At 45.3% G+C, this 25,839-nt stretch overlaps 2 pseudogenes; both read left to right on the top strand.

The window, feature by feature from the left end:
- Positions 1 to 24,854: 24,854 nt before the first annotated feature.
- LOC134912261 (5S ribosomal RNA) lies at positions 24,855 to 24,974 on the top strand (annotated as a pseudogene).
- A 179-nt stretch (positions 24,975 to 25,153) lies between these two features.
- On the top strand, positions 25,154 to 25,273 carry LOC134911936 (5S ribosomal RNA; annotated as a pseudogene).
- The last annotated feature ends 566 nt before the right edge of the window (positions 25,274 to 25,839 follow it).

The raw sequence follows: 25,839 nt of genomic DNA, 5'->3' as shown, positions 1-25,839 counted from the left end.
GACTGCGGGTGCTCCTTCCAGCACTTGCAGGGGGCGTGCAAATGGTGGAAGGCACATGCTCTTCACGTCCAGTGTTGGGAAGGACAGGCATCGCAACCGACACAATTGGACTCTCCTTGTGGATTTGGGATTTCAAAGAACGCACAGTTCTTTGCGGTGCTTTTGCCAGCTTGAGTCTTTTCAGTTTTCTAGCGAGAGGCTGAGTGCTTCCATCCTCATGTGAAGCTGAACCACTAGCCATGAACATAGGCCAGGGCCTCAGCCGTTCCTTGCCACTCCGTGTGGTAAATGGCATATTGGCAAGTTTACGCTTCTCCTCCGACAATTTTATTTTAGGTTTTGGAGTCCTTTTTTTACTGATATTTGGTGTTTTGGTTTTGACATGCTCTGTACTATGCCATTGGGCATCGGCCTTGGCAGACGACGTTGCTGGCATTTCATCGTCTCGGCCATGACTAGTGGCAGCAGCTTCAGCACGAGGTGGAAGTGGATCTTGATCTTTCCCTAATTTTGGAACCTCAACATTTTTGTTCTCCATATTTTAATAGGCACAACTAAAAGGCACCTCAGGTAAACAATGCAGATGGATGGATTGGATACTAGTATACAATTATGGACGGGCTGCCGAGTGCCGACACAGAGGTAGCCACAGCCGTGAACTACCGCACTGTACTGTGTCTGCTGCTAATATATAGACTGGTTGATAAAGAGATAGTATACTCGTAACTAGTATGTATGTATAAAGAAAGAAAAAAAAACCACGGTTAGGTCACTGGTATATACAATTATGGACGGGCTGCCGAGTGCCGACACAGAGGTAGCCACAGCCGTGAACTACCGCACTGTACTGTGTCTGCTGCTAATATATAGACTGGTTGATAAAGAGATAGTATACTCGTAACTAGTATGTATGTATAAAGAAAGAAAAAAAAACCACGGTTAGGTCACTGGTATATACAATTATGGACGGGCTGCGGAGTGCCGACACAGAGGTAGCCACAGCCATGAACTACCGCACTGTACTGTGTCTGCTGCTAATATATAGACTGGTTGATAAAGAGATAGTATACTCGTAACTAGTATGTATGTATAAAGAAAGAAAAAAAAACCACGGTTAGGTGGTATATACAATTATGGACGGGCTGCCGAGTGCCGACACAGAGGTAGCCACAGCCGTGAACTACCGCACTGTACTGTGTCTGCTGCTAATATATAGACTGGTTGATAAAGAGATAGTATACTCGTAACTAGTATGTATGTATAAAGAAAGAAAAAAAAACCACGGTTAGGTCACTGGTATATACAATTATGGACGGGCTGCCGAGTGCCGACACAGAGGTAGCCACAGCCGTGAACTACCGCACTGTACACTGGTTGATAAAGAGATAGTAGTATACTCGTAACAACTAGTATGACGACGGTATAAAGAATGAAAAAAAAACCACGGTTAGGTGGTATATAATACAATTATGGTTGGACGGACTGCCTGCCGAGTGCCGACACAGAGGTAGCCACAGCCGTGAACTACCGCACTGTACACTGGTTGATAAAGAGATAGTAGTATACTCGTAACAACTAGTATGACGACGGTATAAAGAATGAAAAAAAAACCACGGTTAGGTGGTATATAATACAATTATGGTTGGACGGACTGCCTGCCGAGTGCCGACACAGAGGTAGCCACAGCCGTGAACTACCGCACTGTACACTGGTTGATAAAGAGATAGTAGTATACTCGTAACAACTAGTATGACGACGGTATAAAGAACGAAAAAAAAACCACGGTTAGGTGGTATATATTATAATACAATTATGGATGGACGGACTGCCTGCCGAGTTCCGACACAGAGGTAGCCACAGCCGTGAACTACCGCACTGTACACTGGTTGATAAAGAGATAGTAGTATACTCGTAACAACTAGTATGACGACGGTATAAAGAACGAAAAAAAAACCACGGTTAGGTGGTATATATTATAATACAATTATGGATGGACGGACTGCCTGCCGAGTGCCGACACAGAGGTAGCCACAGCCGTGAACTACCGCACTGTACTGTGTCTGCTGCTAATATAGACTGGTTGATAAAGAGATAGTATACAATACTACTAATATACTGGTGGTCAGGCACTGGTCACCACTAGTCACACTGGCAGTGGCACTCCTGCAGCAAAAGTGTGCACTGTTTAATTTTAATATAATATTATTTATCATGTACTCCTGGCTCCTGCTATAACAACCTGCAGTGCTCCCCAGTCTCCCCCACAATTATAAGCTTTATATACAATACATTGATGTGCAGCACACTGGGCTGAGCAGTGCACACAGACTGAGTCACTGTGTGACTGTGTATCGTTTTTTTCAGGCAGAGAACGGATATATTAAATAAAACAAACAACTGCACTGTCTCTGGTGGTCACTGGTCACTGTGGTCGTCAGTCACTAAACTCTGTCTGCACTCTGCACTCTCTTCTAATCTACAGTATCACAGCAATCTCTCTCTCTCTCTCTCTTCTAAATCTAATCTAAATGGAGAGGACGCCAGCCACGTCCTCTCCCTATCAATCTCAATGCACGTGTGAAAATGGCGGCGACGCGCGGCTCCTTATATAGAATCCGAGTCTCGCGAGAATCCGACAGCGTCATGATGACGTTCGGGCGCGCTCGGGTTAACCGAGCAAGGCGGGAAGATCCGAGTCGCTCGGACCCGTGAAAAAAAAAGTGAAGTTCGTGCGGGTTCGGATTCAAAGAAACCGAACCCGCTCATCTCTAATATCTACTGTATAGTACTGTTTTGCTCACTTAGTAGCGTCAGAATACACTAATTTCTACTCATTGCCGTTGTGCAGTTGCATTTAGCGTAAAGAATCGCTCCTGCAGATGTACTTTGATTTATGTGAAACCTGTGTGCATCCTTCCATTGGATGTATTAGAGAGAAATTTTTTTTTTTTAAATGAATGTCACGGGAACACATACAAAAAATGGTTGGCATTTCCTTCCCATTGGTGTTGGTTTACAGTATGCCGTAGTGGACTCGGACGCTCATGTAATTGCATTTCAAAGGCACAGTACAGTACGGTATTTCCCATCGTCTCCCCCTACCCCCACCGCCCTTCCCCCCTGGGAGCCTGCACAGGGAGGGAATTCAGGTCATGTGCAATACACAAACGCTGAAGATTTACTGTACAGTACTATTTTGCTCAGTTAGTAGTGTCAGAATACCCTCATTTCATTCCCGCTGTTTAGTTGCATTTAGCGTAAAGAATCGCTCCTGCAGATGTACTCTGATTTATATGTAACTTGTGTGCACCTTTCCATTGACTGTCTTACAATGTAGATAAAATAATACAGTGTATTATTACAATAACAAAAAAAAAAAAGGCACATCACGTCTCGAACCCTGGACCCCCAGCGTGGGAGGTGGGAGCCTTCACCCCTAGCCCACGACGCCTCATGAGAGACTCCCAATTTCATGTGTGAAAGTACTGCAAACAGCGCCCGGCCCCCACCCCATTGGTGTTGGTTTATGCCTTAGAGGACTCGGACGCTCGCATTTGTAAAGCACGGTATTTTCCACCGCCTCCTGCTAGCCTATTGCCCTTCCCCCCTGGGAGTCTGCACAGATCATGCAGTAGACAGGGAGGGAATTCAGGTCATGTGCAATACACAAACGCTGAATATCTACTGTATAGTACTGTTTTGCTCACTTAGTAGCATCAGAATACACTCATTTCTACTCATTGCCGTTGTGCAGTTGCATTTAGCGTAAAGAATCGCTCCTGCAGATGTACTTTGATTTATGTGAAACCTGTGTGCATCCTTCCATTGGATGTATTAGAGAGAAAAACATTTTTTTTTAAATGAATGTCACGGGAACACATAAAAAAAATGGTTGGCATTTCCTTCCCATTGGTGTTGGTTTACAGTATGCCGTAGTGGACTCGGACGCTCATGTAATTGCATTTCAAAGGCACAGTACAGTACGGTATTTCCCATCGTCTCCCCCTACCCCCATCGCCCTTCCCCCCTGGGAGCCTGCACAGGGAGGGAATTCAGGTCATGTGCAATACACAAACGCTGAAGATCTACTGTACATTACTGTTTTGCTCAGTTAGTAGTGTCAGAATACCCTCATTTCATTCCCGCTGTTTAGTTGCATTTAGCGTAAAGAATTGCTCCTGCAGATGTACTCTGATTTATATGTAACTTGTGTGCACCTTTCCATTGACTGTCTTACAATGTAGATAAAATAATACAGTGTATTATTACAATAACAAAAAAAAAAAAAAAAGGCACATCACGTCTCGAACCCTGGACCCCCAGCGTGGGAGGTGGGAGCCTTCACCCCTAGCCCACGACGCCTCATGAGAGACTCCCAATTTCATGTGTGAAAGTACTGCAAACAGCGCCGGCCCCCACCCCATTGGTGTTGGTTTATGCCTTAGAGGACTCGGACGCTCGCATTTGTAAAGCACGGTATTTTCCACCGCCTCCTGCTAGCTACTGTAGCCCTCCATTCCCTGACGCTCATGTATTTTAAAAGCACGGTGTTTATACATTGTCCTGTACATTCTTCCTTTTACACAATTACTGTAGTTGCGTCTCCATACACATACTGTACAGTACTCCATACCTTTTCCACCGCCTCCCGTTACGCCTACAGTATTGCCAGAGCTGTAGATCAATCCGCCGCTATACTGTACGATCGAAAGTACTGGATTGGTGGAGCATTAGCCACACAGTGGTGGAGATGTGTAATGCATGATGAGTATCTAGATCGCCTCAACGCGCCTACCTGTGATTAAACTCAGCTATCGCCTTAGCGTGACTAAACGCCCGTCTCGGCAGAGAAACAGTCAAGATAAAGGTGGCTACATCTGTACATTATTTATAAAGACACAAAAATTTTGTTTGCCACAAGTTGGACAAATTTTGATTCAAAATTCATGAAGTTCAGTGAAATTGTATAAATTCTGTTTACAAATCTCAGTTTGCTTCAATTTTTATTTCTGTGGGTGCAAGTAAAGGCTAAATTTGATGCTTAAAAGTTAAAATGGACATTTAGTGTTGGAGTATAAAGAGGGTACAACTACAGTATGTGTAAAAAGTAATAGCAGTTAGCTACTTCCCATCTTGGTTCTGCAAAAGTCATCATCAATTGCCAAAATAACAAAGGATTCAGTAAACTTAAAATGCTACATATTTAAAGATAACATTTTTCTAAAGTATGTGTTTAGGGACAGTGCTCTATATTGTGTTGTTTCTCTCTATGGGGAATATGTTTCAAACCTTCAGGAGAGATAAAATGGAGAAGTTGCTCATAGCAACTAATCACCTTCTAACTGTGATTTTATTGAATGTTCCAGATAAGTGATAGCAAGAAGCTGATTGGTTTCTATGGGCAACTTCTCCACTTCATCTCTTTCAAAGGTGTCTTTCAAAGGTCTCTTTCAAAGGTCTAATACATCTCCCCCTGTGTAAAAATAAATGAGAACTTACATCTTCACTTCTAAAGGTGCATACACACGGTGAGATATTGTCTATGACCAATTTTAACTGTGCGATTCCCTTGAACTCCCCCAAAGCAAAGAAGCACCGATATTGTCTATACACATGGTGGGATTTTGGCTATGCGCGATTTTGACTATGGCATACTCTGAACTAGTGATGAGCGGGTTCGGTTCCTCGGAAACCAAACCCCCCCGAACTTTACCCATTTTACATGGGTCTGAGGCATACTCGGATTCTCCCGTATGGCTCGGTTAACCCGAGCGCGCCAGAACGTCATCATCCCGCTGTCGGATTCTCGCAAGATTCGGATTCTATATAAGCAGCCGCGCGTCGCCGCCATTTTCACTCGTGCATTGGAAATGTTAGGGAGAGGCTGGCATCCTCTCCGTTTATTAATCTTGATTCAAAAATATTTGTGCTTATTCCTTAATTGTGGGGACTGGGGAGCAGCTGTATTATATAGGAGGAGTACAGTGCAGAGTTTTGCTGACAGTGACCACCAGTTTTATCCGTTCTCTGCCTGAAAAACGCTCCATATCTGTGCTCAGTGTGCTGCATATATCTGTGCTCACACTGCTTAATTGTGGGGACTGGGGAGCAGCAGTATTATATAGGAGGAGTACAGTGCAGAGTTTTGCTGACAGTGACCACCAGTATACGTTGTCTGCCTGAAAAACACTCCATATCTGTGCTCAGTGCCGTTTCTTGCGGCGGGCGAGCCGTGCAACCGCACGGGGCGCCCACCGCGGCACTTTGCAGATCCCGGTTTCCCTGTCCTCCGTCTTTCCGAGTACTCTTGCTCGGGGGGAGGAGTTTTGCGAAATGATGCGGTTGCGTCGTGACGTCACGACGCAATCATGTCATTCCGCAAAACTCCGCCCCCCGAGCAGGAGTACTCGGGAAGACGGAGGAGGGCTGGAAGGAGTAGGCACGAGGAAGCTGGAAGGAGGAGGCGCAAGGAAGCAGAGACGGCCAACCCGAAGAGCGGGAAGATCCTTCATATGTAAGTTGTCTCCCCCCCCCCCTCTCTCTCCCTTCCTTCCCCCTCCACTTGACACTTGCCTGCCACACTTTGTAAAATTTGGACTCTTGCCTGCTGCACTGTGTAATTGGGGACACCTGCCTGCTGCACTGTGTAATTGGGGACACTTGCCTGCTGCACTGTCTAATTGGGGACACTTGCCTGCTGCACTGTGTAATTGGGGACACTTGCCTGCTGCACTGTGTAATTGGGGACACTTGCTTGCTGCACTGTGTAATTGGGGACACTTGCCTGCTGCACTGTGTAAATGGAGACTCTTGCCTGCCGCAATATGTAAAATGGGGACTCTTGCCTGTGTACCTTGTAAAATGGGGACATGTGCCTGCCGCAATGTATAAAATGGGGACTCTTGCCTGCCGCAATGTGTAAAATGGGGACTCTTGCCTGCGTACTGTGTAAAATGGGGACACGTGCCTGCCGCAATGTGTAAAATGGGGACTCTTGCCTGCCGTAATGTTTAAAATGGGGACTCTTGCCTGCCTACTGTGTAAAATGGGGACACGTGCCTGCCGTAGTGTGCAAAATGGGGTCTTTTTTTTTTCCCTGTGGTGGCCGTGATATCAGATGAGGCCACACCCATTTTAATGAGACCACGCCCATTTTAATGAGACCACACACCCTTGTTGGGAGCACGCCAATATAGCGCTTGGGTACAAGGAGAACAAAAAATGCAGCATGTCTATTATTGCTCACAAAAAAGTCTACCAATCATATAATATAAAAGAGTGACGACATCTGTAAGCAAGTTATCATTCAGCGTCTTAAATAATTTAAATTTTCTCCCCAAATAATCTTCATTTTCAATTCTAACTATTGGGCTTTAGTATAGCCCGCATACAACTAAAAAACAAAAAACAAACGTAAAGGCAACAAGAGTAAAGAAATTGAAGTGAAGTTTCAGTGTATAAAAGCACAACTCAGCACATCAGGACCCAAGGCGCAGACCACCATTAGAGCTCATTACTCCCTATAGCGCCATAGCAGGAGAGGAGTATACATATTCGATCCAAGGGGACCATATTTTCTCGTATTTAGAAATATAATTATTTTTCATATATACCTGTATATAGCGGTCTTTGAAAAGAGTGTCATTTACCAGGGCTTTCAAAGCAGACAAAGAAGAACAATGTGAAGCCATCCACAATCTCGCAATACACACCTTAGCTAGGGCGCAGATACTGTGAGCATAGAGGCCCTCCCATTTGGACCATGAGTCATGGCCCCCTATTCCCAATATACAAAACCTCGGGGTCAGCATGCTTCTAGATATCCCCGTCTATTCCAGAATTGACCCAATCCCAGACCAAAACACCTGTATGGATGGACAGTCCCACATAAGGTGCCAAAAGGAACCCCCAGCGGCCCCACACTTAGGGCAAACAGCTAAGCTGCCATCCCTGAACCTGGCAAGCTGAGACAGCGTCATATAGGATCTATGCAAAATAAAGAACTGTATTTGTTGAAACCTAAGTGACTTAGTGACCATACATGGATACTCCGGGGCAAGCTCCCAATCTTCCTTGTCTATGGGGCCTAGATCACTTTCCCACTTTTCTCACTTTTCCTTTTCGGAGTCTCGAGAAGGGTCTGCGTGATATGTTTTAAGACGGTACGAATATGTGAAAGAAATCACCTTAACTAATCCCAACGAGCTTAAAAAGGTCTTTATGGGAAAAGGGAGAAGTACTGGGGGTGAATCCCTGAACTGTGACTGCAGGGCATGTCGGAATTGTAGGAACCCACTTGCCGCCATGGCCACCAGACATATTAAGTTTAAGAAAGCGCTGGGACATCCAGGAGGAGATATCAGAGAGACAGTTGGAGATTTGAGTGAGGAGAGCAAGGGAGAGGTCAGGGGAGGAAAGGTAGATTTGAGTATCTTCAGTGTAGAGATGATATTTTAACTCAAAATAGCTAATGAGCTCACCTAATGAGGATGTGTAGAGAGAGAGAAAAGGAGAAGCCCGGGAACAGAACCTTTGGGGACAACTACTGGTAGAGGAAGTGGGGGGGAGGTGAAGTCATGAGAGGAGACATAGAAGGAATGGTCAGAAAAGTAGGAGGACAACCAGGAGAGAGCAGTATCACACAAACCAAGGGAGTAAAGGATTTACAGGAGAAGAGGGTGGTCTACAGTGTCAAAAGCAGCAGAGAGGTCAAGGAGAATTAGCAGAGAGTAGTGGCCCCTGGATTTAGCAGCAAGGAGGTTATTGCAGACTTTCGTGAGGGCAGTTTTAGTGGAGTGCAGAGGATTGAAACTAGACTGGAAAGGGTCAAGAAGTGAGTGGGAAGAAAGAAAGACAGTAAGGCAGTTGTAGACAATACGCTCAAGGAGTTTAGAGGCAAAATAGTTGGAGAGATTGGTTGGATCAAGGGTAGGTTTTTTAAGAATAGGGGAGACAAGTGCATGCTTGAAGGCAGAAGGGACAGTGCCTGATGAGAGAGAGATTGAGTAGATGGGCAAGACGGGAACAGGCAGAAGAAGAGAGGAATAAGAGAAGGTGGGAGGGAATAGGGTCAAGTGGGGAGGGGGAGGGGGGTGAGGACCGGATGAGGACCATGACTTCCTCTCCAGATACACTGAATAAAGATGTCAGAGTTGGTAGGAGGGAAGGAGAGGGGGGAACAGGAAATGGATGAGGGGGGTTGCTCAGGTTCTGGTGGGATGTTATGTCCTGACGAATGGAGTCAATTTTGAATGTAAAGTAGGTTGCAAAATCAAGAGCAGAAAGTGAAGAGGGGAGTTGAGGCGAGGGTGAGCAGAGGAGCGAGATGACAGTGGCAAAGAGGCACCAGGGGTTTGTGGATTGGGAGCAGATGAGGTTTTTGAAGTAAGATTGTTTAGAGAGGGTAAGGGCAGCAAAGTAGGATGAGAGCATATATTTGTAGTGGAGGAAGTCAGCCTTAGAGCGTGATTCAGCGATACGTGAGCATTTTTGCAGATATCTGGTGCATTTGGTGTGCCAGGGTTGAGGTGTCGATCTGCGAGGGTGAATAGTGGTTGGTGGGGTGACAGAGTCAAGAGCAGAGGTAAGGGGTGCATTGTATAGGGATGAAGCTTGTTCAGGGCAGGAAAGAGAGAGAATAGGAGAGAGGAGTGAGTCAAACAGGGAGGATAGGGAAGTGGTGTCAGTAGCCTCAATGTTACGCTTTGTGATGGTAGTCTTAGGTGGTAAAGATGGAGAAGCAGATAGAGATAGGTTAAAAGTGAGCAGGTGATGGTCAGAGAGGGGGAACAGTGAGTTGGATAAATCAGAAAGATCACAGCGGTGAGTGAAGACCAGATCCAGTGAGCTTCCACTCATATGGGAGGGGGAGGAGGTCCACTGGGAGAAACCAAGAGAAGGGGTGAGGTTAAGGAGTTTAGAGGCAGGTGATTTTGTGGGGTTATCGATAGGGATGTTGAAATCATCTAGGATAATTGAGGAAATGACAGAAGAGAGGAAGTGAGGAAGCAAAGTTGTCAAGGAATTTGGAGGGCATGCCACGGGGGCGGTAAATGACAGCTACTCGAAGATGAACAGGTTGGAAGAGGTGTATAGCATGGACCTCAAATGTAAAGAATGTAAGGGATGTTTCTGGTGGTATGAGATGGTATGACTAGCTAGAGGGTAGTAGGTGCCCAACACCACCACCACCGTGGTGACCCCCAGGTTGGAGTGTATGTGAGAAAATTAGACACCCAGCAGAGAGAGCAGCGGGAGAAACTGTGTCAGAGGGGGTAATCCAAGTTTCAGTGATGGCTAGGAGATGCAAGGAATTTGAGATGAAAAAGTCATGGGTGGGGACCAGTTTATTACAGACAGATCTGGCATTCCAGAGTGCACAGGAAAGAGGGAGCGAGTCTGAGGGAGTGATGTGAATGAGATTATCAGGCTTGCTGTAGCATTGAGGTGAGATCGATTTAGAAGGCAGGGATACAGAGGGTGTAGTGAGGCTCCTGGGCTAGGAAGGGACACTGCAGCAGTTGAGCATGGAGGAAGTAAAGTGTGGTACAGTGGGATATGAGGTGAGGTAGGGAGAGGAGGGGGGAGGAGGGCAGAGTGGTAGATGATTGGGCCCTAGGTAGGGTAGAGGTGAATGACAGTGAGGTGTCGGGGAGGAGTGGAAGTGAGGCAGTGGGGTGGATAGGAGACAGATGAGGGGAGAGAGGAGGAAATGCAGGAGACTAGGGGAGAAGTATAGAGGTGGGTGCAGGGGACAGAGAAAAGGATAGGGCAGACCAGGAGTGTTGAATATAAGACACTAATGAAGACCATGAAGAAAATGCTTAAGAATACTATTTCAATGGCAATCACTACTTTTCAACCTATCCCTAATAAAAATGTCCCAATCTTCACCGCAAATTTTACGTTGGAGCTCTAAGACCCAACAGTGCCATAGTATTACAATGGGGGTAATGGCACTTGTGAAGCAATATAATCTTTGGCTTTATTAGCATGCATGTCAGTCTCCTTTAGTATTACAAAAATAATTTAAATAGCGAATGTATTTTGGGATCTCTAGCAATGCAACTTTCTCTGTAGTAATTATTGTTGGAACAAATAACTCAGTCTTTACTCTTTAAAGCAACTTAAAGTAATGTCTCTCTCAAGTTCCTCTCACAAGTAATATCTCTGTCCTGGTAGCTATGTTCAAGCAGGGGTTACTCTGTGGGATTTGCTATTAAGGGCCTGGTAGCAACCCCTTCTCTCCATGCAGTTGTGGGAAATAAGTCTGTGACAGTTGGACAGTTGGGTCTAGCACTCATTTATTTGCAGTCCACAACAGTCTTTGTTTACTCACTCTGAGCCGCTCAGGTTATTCCACTCCTTTTATGGACCTGACTTAGCAGTTTCTAGCTTCTCAAAATGGCCATGGTGTCTGCGCCTCTGCAAAGGCCTGGTGGTGTCTGGTCCCCATCTGTCACTTCTCACGCCTGCTCTCCTGGTTATCTGCACTCATGGAAGCACCCCACTCTAGCTCTGCAGTGCTGCTCTCCACTGCCCTGTGTGACCACCTGGTTTGCTCTGATTCCGCTTCTCCTGCTCCACTCCTCATAACACATCCAGCTCTTTCAATGCCTTCTCTACAACTCCTCCATTTTCTCCCTCTTCTTCCCACAAGGCTCCACTTGCTCTTGTTCTCTCATTCCAATTGGCTCTTGCCCCCTCAACAGCACAGGACACTTGACTGGACTCTGGTCCATCCTTTAACCCCTGTTGTGCCAGTAAAACACTCCCCAGGTTGCAAACACTGTTCTTTTGATTTTTAAACGGACACACACAATTTTCCGGGGTGCTGTATATATATATATATATATATACACACGCACACACACACACACACACACACACACACACACACACACACACACACCTCAAAATATAAGTAAAATGGCACTCAGATACATTACAAACATACTAAATCAATAAAAATGTATATTTTTATTTACATGTGAGTGTAAATAGGATATACCGTATTTTTCGGACCATAAGACGCACTTTTTCTCCCCAAAAATGAGGGGGGAAAAGTATGTGCGTCTTATGGAGCGAATAAGACGTTTTGCAGGTAGCGCCGGTGGTCGGCGGGTAGTGACGGGTCCTGGATGCTGCTGCTGCGCCGTCATCAGCAGAGCGCCCGCATCTCAGAGCCCATTTCAGCAGCAGAGCCGGCATCATGTGACTCCCCCGCTCCCCCCCACCTCCTCCCTCCTCAGGAGTGCACCGCAGGCAGCGTTAGCTGAGAGCCTGGATGCGGGGAACCACTGGTACTGTCAGTGTGTGTGTGTGTGTGTGTGTGTGTGTGTGTGTGTCTATGTGTATGCTGGCTCTGATGTGTGTGTGTCTCTGTATGCTGGCTCTGACAGAAGGCTGTACTGTACAGAATCTTTGTAGGAGTCTGAGAAATCACACAAAAATATCTCTTAGAGGTTGGTGAAAGCTAGGGAGGCAGCGCAAGGATGATAAAGCAGAAATGGTTCAGAATATTTTTTTCCCAGTTTTCCTACTCTAAAAACTAGGTGCGTCTTATGGTCAGGTGCGTCTTATGGTCCGAAAAATACGGTATATATATATATATATATATATATATATATACATCAATAGTTCGACTGGCATCTCGGTGTTCTATCTTCAATCTGCCACATATTACATCTATTACCGATGTGACATGTAAACCCAGAAAATAATAGTATGAGGAGTAGCATTAAAAAGTGTATGACTCTTGATACAATTTATTACAATAATTCATAGAATAAAAAGTCCATAATAACATAGGCATAGACATTCGAATAAAATCTACAAAATATGATTTTTTTCCCTGATATTAACAACAGCTTAAAAGTCACTGCAGGTAATAATATACAGACATATAGAAGTCCTTTTTCAGTCTCCTCCTTGTATTTAGAGGTCACGGTAAATGTGTCAGAAACCCAACACATGTCGTCTCATTATGAGACTTCATCAGGGGTACATCTTAATATATGAATAATTACTATCTTTGCAATTACAAGGCAGTGAAATGTACAATTCAAAGGCGCTTGTATCAATCAGACATATCACTGCACATTCAAATTTGTGATCCACAATGCCTTATATGAAAAGGAATGACATGTATCACTTGGATATCAGAGTTTTTTGTAAGACAAATTCAACAGTGTTCAACCACATGTTGTGATGTCAATGGATATCCCAAGTGTTCCAAACATCTTGGAAAACTAATCACAGATTTTCTGTTGCTGTAGATAGAAAATCCTTCAAATCCTTCTGTCTCTTCATGTAATCCCAGACAGACTCGATGATGTTGAGATCAGGAATCTGTGGGGGCCAAATCATCACTTCTAGGATTCATTGTTCTTCTTTACACTGAAGATAGTTTTTAATGACATTGGCTGTATGTGTGGGGTTGTTGTCCTGCTGCAGAATACATTTGTAGCCAATTGCTCTTCGTTTCATTCACTTTGCATTTTGTTAATTGATAAAAAATAAACTATTAACACTTCGATTTTTTCCCCACACCCGCTTAAAACTTTTGCACAGTACGGTATATATATTAGCCGCTGGTGTAAAGCCAGTGTCAAGAGGCAAGAGAGGATCTGGTGCTTAGCAAGCTGAGGAACAATACTGACCCCTGCCGTTGTGGAGGATACTGCTCTGTGCCCACCAATAACTGCTGAATGGGACACCATTTTCTCATTACCAACTAGACCACCAAGGTCTCTGGTTGGGCCTGTGGTATGAAGTTGGGCAGTAGGTGGGAACTAGGCCCATGATTAGATTGGCAGTAGGCCTGTAGGTGATTAGGCTTTAGGCTTTGAGCATAATAAAGTTCGGGCACTAGGGCTGTGGGGCGTATAATTAACTTCAGTCACTAAGTCTGTTCCACCGCGACTGAGTAGGTGTGTGGAGAGCTAGATGTTGGTGCAGTGCTGCTTTGAGGTGGCATCTAGAGGGGCTGCCGGCTCTGGACTATGTAAGTTATGAATTCTAGGTAATTTATGTTCTAGCTGTGAAAAATATTACTTTAAAGTTACTATTTGATGTGTTATGTAAAATTTGAAAAAATCCAGAATTTAATGTATGAAAAACACCCTCTATCAAAGTATGATTGACTTCACAGATCCTGTATACTGCAAATATATAATCACAAACGAAGTTTTCTTATAATACCTTTTATTCATTGAGTTCTCAAGGTGATTTTACCGCATGCCAAACTAAATACTACTGTATATTACAAGTGCTGGTACATAATAAATATGTGTGTTATCTGTGATCTCGATGGTAGTAATTGTCACAACAGGCTGCTGTGTTACTTAGGTCCTCGCAACAAGATTCTCTTCAAGTGCTCCACTCCATGCACAGATAAAATAATAATTACACATTTATTGCGAAGTAGAGGATTTGTGATATAACATGGATGCTACACATCATTTCCTGGTGCTATTAGTAATGAAATCACAGTTAATTACTTGATATACAGTAGGGCTTTACTTTTACATGATTTTTTTCTAACAGGATCCAGTTATGCATTTCACTATTAAAAACATACGTGATCTTTTGCTGGCAAGTGGTCTATAACAATATTTTGTATCACAGCCCAATGCATACAGCAGATATTTACTAAACATTGAGTAGTGAAAAAAAATGTGGTGTATGGCAATGGACAGTGAGCACAAACCCTGCAGTGTGGTTCAATAAATCGTAGCTATCTTCTCTAACAAGCATTTACAGTACAGTACTATGGCCCTCATTCCGAGTTGTTCGCTCGTTCTTTTTCATCGCATCGCAGTGAAAATCCGCTTAGTACGCATGCGCAAAGTTCGCACTGCGACTGCGCCAAGTAACTTTACTATGAAGAAAGTATTTTTACTCACGGCTTTTTCTTCGCTCCGGCGATCGTAATGTGATTGACAGGAAATGGGTGTTACTGGGCGGAAACACGGCGTTTCAGGGGCGTGTGGCTGAAAACGCTACCGTTTCCGGAAAAAACGCAGGAGTGGCCGGGGAAACGGTGGGAGTGCCTGGGCGAACGCTGGGTGTGTTTGTGACGTCAACCAGGAACGACAAGCACTGAACTGATCGCACAGGCAGAGTAAGTCTGGAGCTACTCTGAAACTGCTAAGTAGTTAGTAATCGCAATATTGCGAATACATCGGTCGCAATTTTAAGAAGCTAAGATTCACTCCCAGTAGGCGGCGGCTTAGCGTGTGTAACTCTGCTAAATTCGCCTTGCGACCGATCAACTCGGAATGAGGGCCAATATGAGTTGTAAACTCCGCAGAACGACAACGATCCATTTTGTGCCCAAGTTCATCTGTAATTTGCAATTTACTTTACTGAAGATAAATTACAAAAGTGCAAAATAACATCACTAATACCCTTTCACACTACACGCAAAATACTGGGTTATTGCACGTGAACACACAGCAACCGGGGATTTTGCTGTGCGTGAAAGAAAACTGCCAGGGATGAAGTCCTGGTTCACCGACACTGCTCTGTACCTGGGGTTGGGACTGAGACCTGGGAATTTGTCAGCTTACAAGACCTGGAAAATTCCTGTCAGCATGTCTGAAAGAGTCTTAAAAATTCTTTAAACAGCTTCTATGACTGGAGACTCCAGCAGCATGGTGCAGAGCCGGCCCTAGGCGTAGGCAAACTAGGCAAATGCCTAGGGCATTTGGACTGCCATGGGGCACAAGCAGATTCTGCTGATTAAAATGATATGAGGCATGCCTATATTCTGTATGTGACTGTGGCTGTATCTGCATATGAAATGCTGGGAAAAGGGGTGCAGGGTCAGAGGCGGAACTAGCAGCGGTGCTAAGGGGCACCATCCAAAATCTTGCCAAGGGCATCATATTGATTAGGGCCTGCTCTGGCATGGTGTGTACAAGTTGGTCAAAGATGGTGCTCTCAAAGGTCTTCATTGGATTCCTTGAAACCCTGAAATCTGAAAGCACTGCATTATAGACACAAATAGATGTAAATATGTTTTATATATATATATATATATATATATATATATAAATATAAGTGTTGCATTTTGGATCAAATCCCACCACTACAAAGGGGTGGTGATCGCAACAAATTTTTACTGCAAAGAGAACATCAATGGATTCATAGATTAAAAACACTGGCTCCAAATGGGCTCAATGAAGAATTCAGCTTAGGATGCTTCCTCTGACCCTGCACAACTTTGTATAGAGTCTAACATTTTGGTTTACTTTTCTGAGACACCGCCGTGTGTCATGTTTTATGCATTAATTATGGTGTCTTGATATGTTTGACCACTTGTCACCTGATGCTAGGATGCTCGACTGTTTTAGACTACAGTGATGACTATTTATGTTTGAAGTCTTTCCGAACAAACATGTGTTTGTGGCTTACGGTACCTCCTTTTGTACCAAAACCTTGATTATTTGATAATCTTTAATGGTGTGTCTTATTATGACTTTAGACCTTTCGTCTAAGTTTGCCTCTAGACAGGTATCTATTAGAGATGAGCGGGTTCGGTTCCTCGGAATCCGAACCCGCCCGAACTTCAGGTTTTTTTACACGGGTCCGAGCGACTCGGATCTTCCCGCCTTGCTCGGTTAACCCGAGCGCGCCCGAACGTCATCATCCCGCTGTCGGATTCTCGCGAGGCTCGGATTCTATCGCGAGACTCGGATTCTATATAAGGAGCCGCGCGTCGCCGCCATTTTCACACGTGCATTGAGATTCATAGGGAGAGGACGTGGCTGGCGTCCTCTCCGTTTAGAGAAGAGAGTGAGACAGTAGAGAGAGACACAGTAGTAGTAATTTTGGGGAGCATTATTAGGAGGAGTACTACTATACTACTACTACTTGCTGAAGTGATATAGATTAGATAGTGTGACTGTATTAATTATCTGACTTGTGGGGGAGACACTGACAGTGGGGAGCAGTTAGAGTCTGAGAGCAGGACTCAGGAGTACATATAACGTACAGTGCACACTTTTGCTGCCAGAGTCAGTGCCACACTGCCATTGTGACCACACTGACCACCAGACCAGTATAATATATTTTGTGATTGTCTGCTTAGGAGTACTACTTGCAAGTTGCTGATAGTGTGACCAGTGACCTGACCACCAGTTTAATAATCAATCACCACCAGTTTAATATATATATATATATATATATATATATATATATATATATATAAAATTGTATATAATATATATATATATATATATATATAATATTTTATACCACCTACCCGTGGTTTTTTTTTTTTTTCATTCTTCTTTATACATACTACTATAGTAGCTTACTGTAGCAGTCTGCGGTGCTGCTGAGCTGACAGTGTCCAGCAGGTCCATCATCAGTCATTACATAATAAATATATATACCTGTCCGGCTGCAGTACTAGTGATATTATATATACATATATATTGATTTCATCTCATTATCATCCAGTCTATATTAGCAGCAGACACAGTACGTTAGTCCACGGCTGTAGCTACCTCTGTGTCGGCACTCGGCAGTCCATCCATAATTGTATACCACCTCCCCGTGGTTTTTTTTTTCTTTCTTCTTTGTACATACTACTATAGTATGGTAGCTTACTGTAGCAGTCTGCGGTGCTGCTGAGCTGACAGTGTCCAGCAGGTCCGTCATCAGTCATTACATAATAAATATACATACCTGTCCGGCTGCAGTACTAGTGATATTATATTGATTTCATCTCATTATCATCCAGTCTATATTAGCAGCAGACACAGTACGTTAGTCCACGGCTGTAGCTACCTCTGTGTCGGCACTCGGCAGTCCATCCATAATTGTATACCACCTCCCCGTGGTTTTTTTTTTCTTTCTTCTTTGTACATACTACTATAGTATAGTAGCTTACTGTAGCAGTCTGCGGTGCTGCTGAACTGACAGTGTCCAGCAGGTCCGTCATCAGTCATTACATAATAAATATACATACCTGTCCGGCTGCAGTACTAGTGATATTATATTGATTTCATCTCATTATCATCAAGTCTATATTAGCAGCAGACACAGTACGGTAGTCCACGGCTGTAGCTACCTCTGTGTCGGCACTCGGCAGTCCATCCATAATTGTATACCACCTCCCCGTGGTTTTTTTCTTTTCTTTCTTCTTTGTACATACTACTATAGTATAGTAGCTTACTGTAGCAGTCTGCGGTGCTGCTGAGCTGACAGTGTCCAGCAGGTCCGTCATCAGTCATTACATAATAAATATACATACCTGTCCGGCTGCAGTACTAGTGATATTATATTGATTTCATCTCATTATCATCCAGTCTATATTAGCAGCAGACACAGTACGGTAGTCCACGGCTGTAGTTACCTCTGTGTCGGCAGTCGCTAGTCCATCCATAATTGTATACCACCTCCCGTGGTTTTTTTTTTTCTTTCTTCTTTGTACATACTACTATAGTATAGTAGCTTACTGTAGCAGTCTGCGGTGCTGCTGAGCTGACAGTGTCCAGCAGGTCCGTCATCAGTCATTACATAATAAATATACATACCTGTCCGGCTGCAGTACTAGTGATATTATATTGATTTCATCTCATTATCATCCAGTCTATATTAGCAGCAGACACAGTACGGTAGTCCACGGCTGTAGCTACCTCTGTGTCGGCACTCGGCAGTCCATCCATAATTGTATACCACCTCACCGTGGTTTTTTTTTTTCTTTCTTCTTTGTACATACTACTATAGTATAGTAGCTTACTGTAGCAGTCTGCGGTGCTGCTGAGCTGACAGTGTCCAGCAGGTCCGTCATCAGTCATTACATAATAAATATACATACCTGTCCGGCTGCAGTACTAGTGATAATATATTGATTTCATCTCATTATCATCCAGTCTATATTAGCAGCAGACACAGTACGTTAGTCCACGGCTGTAGCTACCTCTGTGTCGGCACTCGGCAGTCCATCCATAATTGTATACCACCTCCCCGTGGTTTTTTTTTTCTTTCTTCTTTGTACATACTACTATAGTATAGTAGCTTACTGTAGCAGTCTGCGGTGCTGCTGAGCTGACAGTGTCCAGCAGGTCCGTCATCAGTCATTACATAATAAATATATAATATATATACCTGTCCGGCTGCAGTACTAGTGATATTATATATACATATATATTGATTTCATCTCATTATCATCCAGTCTATATTAGCAGCAGACACAGTACGGTAGTCCACGGCTGTAGCTACCTCTGTGTCGGCACTCGGCAGTCCATCCATAAGTATACTAGTATCCATCCATCTCCATTGTGTACCTGAGGTGCCATTTAGTTGTGCATATTAAAATATGGAGAACAAAAATGTTGAGGTTCCAAAATTAGGGAAAGATCAAGATCCACTTCCACCTCGTGCTGAAGCTGCTGCCACTAGTCATGGCCGAGACGATGAAATGCCAGCAACGTCGTCTGCCAAGGCCGATGCCCAATGTCATAGTACAGAGCATGTAAAATCCAAAACACCAAATATCAGTAAAAAAAGGACTCCAAAACCTAAAATAAAATTGTCGGAGGAGAAGCGTAAACTTGCCAATATGCCATTTACCACACGGAGTGGCAAGGAACGGCTGAGGCCCTGGCCTATGTTCATGGCTAGTGGTTCAGCTTCACATGAGGATGGAAGCACTCAGCCTCTCGCTAGAAAACTGAAAAGACTCAAGCTGGCAAAAGCACCGCAAAGAACTGTGCGTTCTTCGAAATCCCAAATCCACAAGGAGAGTCCAATTGTGTCGGTTGCGATGCCTGACCTTCCCAACACTGGACGTGAAGAGCATGCGCCTTCCACCATTTGCACGCCCCCTGCAAGTGCTGGAAGGAGCACCCGCAGTCCAGTTCCTGATAGTCAGATTGAAGATGTCAGTGTTGAAGTACACCAGGATGAGGAGGATATGGGTGTTGCTGGCGCTGGGGAGGAAATTGACCAGGAGGATTTTGATGGTGAGGTGGTTTGTTTAAGTCAGGCACCCGGGGAGACACCTGTTGTCCGTGGGAGGAATAGGGCCATTGACATGCCTGGTCAAAATACAAAAAAAATCAGCTCTTCGGTGTGGAAGTATTTCACCAGAAATGCGGACAACATTTGTCAAGCCGTGTGTTGCCTTTGTCAAGCTGTAATAAGTAGGGGTAAGGACGTTAACCACCTCGGAACATCCTCCCTTATACGTCACCTGCAGCGCATTCATAATAAGTCAGTGACAAGTTCAAAAACTTTGGGTGACAGCGGAAGCAGTCCACTGACCAGTAAATCCCTTCCTCTTGTAACCAAGCTCACGCAAACCACCCCACCAACTCCCTCAGTGTCAATTTCCTCCTTACCCAGGAATGCCAATAGTCCTGCAGGCCATGTCACTGGCAATTCTGACGAGTCCTCTCCTGCCTGGGATTCCTCCGATGCATCCTTGAGTGTAATGCCTACTGCTCCTGGCGCTGCTGTTGTAGCTGCTGGGAGTCGATCGTCATCCCAGAGGGGAAGTCGTAAGCCCACTTGTACTACTTCCAGTAAGCAATTGACTGTCCAACAGTCCTTTGCGAGGAAGATGAAATATCACAGCAGTCATCCTGCTGCAAAGCGGATAACTGAGGCCTTGACAACTATGTTGGTGTTAGACGTGCGTCCGGTATCCGCCGTTAGTTCACAGGGAACTAGACAATTTATTGAGGCAGTGTGCCCCCGTTACCAAATACCATCTAGGTTCCACTTCTCTAGGCAGGCGATACCGAGAATGTACACGGACGTCAGAAAAAGACTCACCAGTGTCCTAAAAAATGCAGTTGTACCCAATGTCCACTTAACCATGGACATGTGGACAAGTGGAGCAGGGCAGGGTCAGGACTATATGACTGTGACAGCCCACTGGGTAGATGTATGGACTCCCGCCGCAAGAACAGCAGCGGCGGCACCAGTAGCAGCATCTCGCAAACGCCAACTCTTTCCTAGGCAGGCTACGCTTTGTATCACCGGTTTCCAGAATACGCACACAGCTGAAAACCTCTTACGGCAACTGAGGAAGATCATCGCGGAATGGCTTACCCCAATTGGACTCTCCTGTGGATTTGTGGCATCGGACAACGCCAGCAATATTGTGTGTGCATTAAATATGGGCAAATTCCAGCACGTCCCATGTTTTGCACATACCTTGAATTTGGTGGTGCAGAATTTTTTAAAAAACGACAGGGGCGTGCAAGAGATGCTGTCGGTGGCCAGAAGAATTGCGGGACACTTTCGGCGTACAGGCACCACGTACAGAAGACTGGAGCACCACCAAAAACAACTGAACCTGCCCTGCCATCATCTGAAGCAAGAAGTGGTAACGAGGTGGAATTCAACCCTCTATATGCTTCAGAGGTTGGAGGAGCAGCAAAAGGCCATTCAAGCCTATACAATTGAGCACGATATAGGAGGTGGAATGCACCTGTCTCAAGCGCAGTGGATAATGATTTCAACATTGTGCAAGGTTCTGATGCCCTTTGAACTTGCCACACGTGAAGTCAGTTCAGACACTGCCAGCCTGAGTCAGGTCATTCCCCTCATCAGGCTTTTGCAGAAGAAGCTGGAGACATTGAAGGAGGAGCTAACACGGAGCGATTCCGCTAGGTATGTGGGACTTGTGGATGGAGCCCTTAATTCGCTTAACAAGGATTCACAGGTGGTCAATCTGTTGAAATCAGAGCACTACATTTTGGCCACCGTGCTCGATCCTAGATTTAAAGCCTACCTTGGATCTCTCTTTCCGGCGGACACAAGTCTGCTGGGGTTCAAAGACCTGCTGGTGAGAAAATTGTCAAGTCAAGCGGAACGCGACCTGTCAACATCTCCTCCTTCACATTCTCCCGCAACTGGGGGTGCGAGGAAAAGGCTCAGAATTCCGAGCCCACCCGCTGGCGGTGATGCAGGGCAGTCTGGAGCGACTGCTGATGCTGACATCTGGTCCGGACTGAAGGACCTGACAACGATTACGGACATGTCGTCTACTGTCACTGCATATGATTCTCTCACCATTGAAAGAATGGTGGAGGATTATATGAGTGACCGCATCCAAGTAGGCACGTCACACAGTCCGTACTTATACTGGCAGGAAAAAGAGGCAATTTGGAGGCCCTTGCACAAACTGGCTTTATTCTACCTAAGTTGCCCTCCCACAAGTGTGTACTCCGAAAGAGTGTTTAGTGCCGCCGCTCACCTTGTCAGCAATCAGCGTACGAGGTTACATCCAGAAAATGTGGAGAAGATGATGTTCATTAAAATGAATTATAATCAATTCCTCCGTGGAGACATTCACCAGCAGCAATTGCCTCCACAAAGTACACAGGGAGCTGAGATGGTGGATTCCAGTGGGGACGAATTGATAATCTGTGAGGAGGGGGATGTACACGGTGATATATCGGAGGATGATGATGAGGTGGAGATCGTGCCTCTGTAGAGCCAGTTTGTGCAAGGAGCGATTAATTGCTTCTTTTTTGGTGGGGGTCCAAACCAACCCGTCATTTCAGTCACAGTCGTGTGGCAGACCCTGTCACTGAAATGATGGGTTGGTTAAAGTGTGCATGTCCTGTTTATACAACATAAGGGTGGGTGGGAGGGCCCAAGGACAATTCCATCTTGCACCTCTTTTTTCTTTAATTTTTCTTAATTTAATTAATTAATTAATTTTTCTTAATTTAATTTTTTGCGTCATGTGCTGTTTGGGGAGGGTTTTTTGGAAGGGACATCCTGCGTGACACTGCAGTGCCACTCCTAGATGGGCCCGGTGTTTGTGTCGGCCACTAGGGTCGCTTATCTTACTCACACAGCTACTTCATTGCGCCTCTTTTTTTCTTTGCGTCATGTGCGGTTTGGGGAGGGTTTTTTGGAAGGGCCATCCTGCGTGCCACTGCAGTGCCACTCCTAGATGGGCACGGTGTTTGTGTCGGCCACTAGGGTCGCTTATCTTACTCACACAGCTACCTCATTGCGCCTCTTTTTTTCTTTGCGTCATGTGCTGTTTGGGGAGGGTTTTTTGGAAGGGCCATCCTGCGTGCCACTGCAGTGCCACTCCTAGATGGGCCCGGTGTTTGTGTCGGCCACTAGGGTCGCTTATCTTACTCACACAGCTACCTCATTGCGCCTCTTTTTTTCTTTGCGTCATGTGCTGTTTGGGGAGGGTTTTTTGGAAGGGACATCCTGCGTGACACTGCAGTGCCACTCCTAGATGGGCCAGGTGTTTGTGTCGGCCACTAGGGTCGCTTAGCTTACTCACACAGCTACCTCATTGCGCCTCTTTTTTTCTTTGCGTCATGTGCTGTTTGGGGAGGGTTTTTTGGAAGGGACATCCTGCGTGACACTGCAGTGCCACTCCTAGATGGGCCCGGTGTTTGTGTCGGCCACTAGGGTCGCTTAGCTTACTCACACAGCTACCTCATTGCGCCTCTTTTTTTCTTTGCGTCATGTGCTGTTTGGGGAGGGTTTTTTGGAAGGGACATCCTGCGTGACACTGCAGTGCCACTCCTAGATGGGCCAGGTGTTTGTGTCGGCCACTAGGGTCGCTTAGCTTACTCACACAGCTACCTCATTGCGCCTCTTTTTTTCTTTGCGTCATGTGCTGTTTGGGGAGGGTTTTTTGGAAGGGACATCCTGCGTGACACTGCAGTGCCACTCCTAGATGGGCCCGGTGTTTGTGTCGGCCACTAGGGTCACTTAGCTTACTCACACAGCTACCTCATTGCGCCTCTTTTTTTCTTTGCGTCATGTGCTGTTTGGGGAGGGTTTTTTGGAAGGGACATCCTGCGTGACACTGCAGTGCCACTCCTAGATGGGCCAGGTGTTTGTGTCAGCCACTAGGGTCGCTTAGCTTACTCACACAGCTACCTCATTGCGCCTCTTTTTTTCTTTGCGTCATGTGCTGTTTGGGGAGGGTTTTTTGGAAGGGACATCCTGCGTGACACTGCAGTGCCACTCCTAGATGGGCCCGGTGTTTGTGTCGGCCACTAGGGTCACTTAGCTTACTCACACAGCTACCTCATTGCGCCTCTTTTTTTCTTTGCGTCATGTGCTGTTTGGGGAGGGTTTTTTGGAAGGGACATCCTGCATGACACTGCAGTGCCACTCCTAGATGGGCCCGGTGTTTGTGTCGGCCACTAGGGTCGCTTATCTTACTCACACAGCTACCTCATTGCGCCTCTTTTTTTCTTTGCGTCATGTGCTGTTTGGGGAGGGTTTTTTGGAAGGGCCATCCTGCGTGCCACTGCAGTGCCACTCCTAGATGGGCCCGGTGTTTGTGTCGGCCACTAGGGTCGCTTATCTTACTCACACAGCTACCTCATTGCGCCTCTTTTTTTCTTTGCGTCATGTGCTGTTTGGGGAGGGTTTTTTGGAAGGGACATCCTGCGTGACACTGCAGTGCCACTCCTAGATGGGCCAGGTGTTTGTGTCGGCAACTAGGGTCGCTTAGCTTAGTCATCCAGCGACCTCGGTGCAAATTTTAGGACTAAAAATAATATTGTGAGGTGTGAGGTATTCAGAATAGACTGAAAATGAGTGTAAATTATGGTTTTTGAGGTTAATAATACTTTGGGATCAAAATGACCCCCAAATTCTATGATTTAAGCTGTTTTTTAGTGTTTTTTGAAAAAAACACCCGAATCCAAAACACACCCGAATCCGACAAAAAAAAATCGGTGAGGTTTTGCCAAAACGCGGTCGAACCCAAAACACGGCCGCGGAACCGAACCCAAAACCAAAACACAAAACCCGAAAAATTTCAAGTGCACATCTCTAGTATCTATACTTGCCTTGATTATCACATATGATTTCGATTCTATGGTCACTGTGGAGATTGATACTACCACACCACACTGGAATCCATCCGATCCCATCTGATCTTGGTAATTAAGCAGTGATGGGCCCAGCTAGTACCACACTTGGAGACGGTGTGGGAATACTTGGTGTTGTATCAAGGGACTCGGTGAGTCCCCCACTTGAGGTTCTTTTCCCCTGATTTGTCTCTCATATCGTTATTTTTTACATGTGCTTGAGCTGAATATGATTATAGGCCTATATGATTATGACATGATGCAAACGAGAGATGACGGGTGATAATGACACATTGGGATATTATCATATGGATACCTTTGATTGATACAATCATACCACACTGGAAAAAATCCGATCCCATCTGATCTTGGCAATTAAGCAGTGTTGGGCCCAGCCAGTACCATGCTTGGAGACGGCATGGGAATACTGGGTAGTGTACCAAGGGACACGCCTTGTCGTATAGGTGAAGATTGATTGTCCCCGTGGTCACTTACATCACACGGCGCTCTGACTTGCCTCTCACTCTTGTCCTGAGTTCTGGACATTTTTGTGTATTTTTATATATAGTTTTGGTGTTGTGGTGGTTTATTACTTATGGTGTTAACAACCACGGTTACATACTGGTTCATATTCAAATCAGTGCAACGTTGTTGCACTGTAATAAGATACTATTGTTTCCTGAGTGTTTGATACCATTGCAGTGCAAGATAATGTGGTTTGTTCACTCGGTTTTTATGTTTCATGTTTTGTGCACGTATGGGCTGTTGAATTTCCCTGCTGGCAGCGCACTGTGGGGTTAACACTCTGCGGGTGTGCTTCTGGCTGGAAATACTGACAGCAGCAACTTCATCTGTCTGACGCTGTATGGAAATGTAGATCTGCCTGCGCTACACGGATGTCACGCTGCCGGAGCGGGTTGCTATGGAGAGAGCCGGGTTTGTTTATCGCAGCAACACACCCCACATGTCGGAAGGAGCCAATCAGGCAGCGGCTGTGACGCGCTGCCTC

Source organism: Pseudophryne corroboree, chromosome 4 (assembly GCF_028390025.1).
Source record: "Pseudophryne corroboree isolate aPseCor3 chromosome 4, aPseCor3.hap2, whole genome shotgun sequence".
NCBI lineage: Eukaryota > Metazoa > Chordata > Amphibia > Anura > Myobatrachidae > Pseudophryne > Pseudophryne corroboree.
Note: the sequence above shows the minus strand (reverse complement) of the source record. Positions and strands in the feature narration are given on the sequence as shown.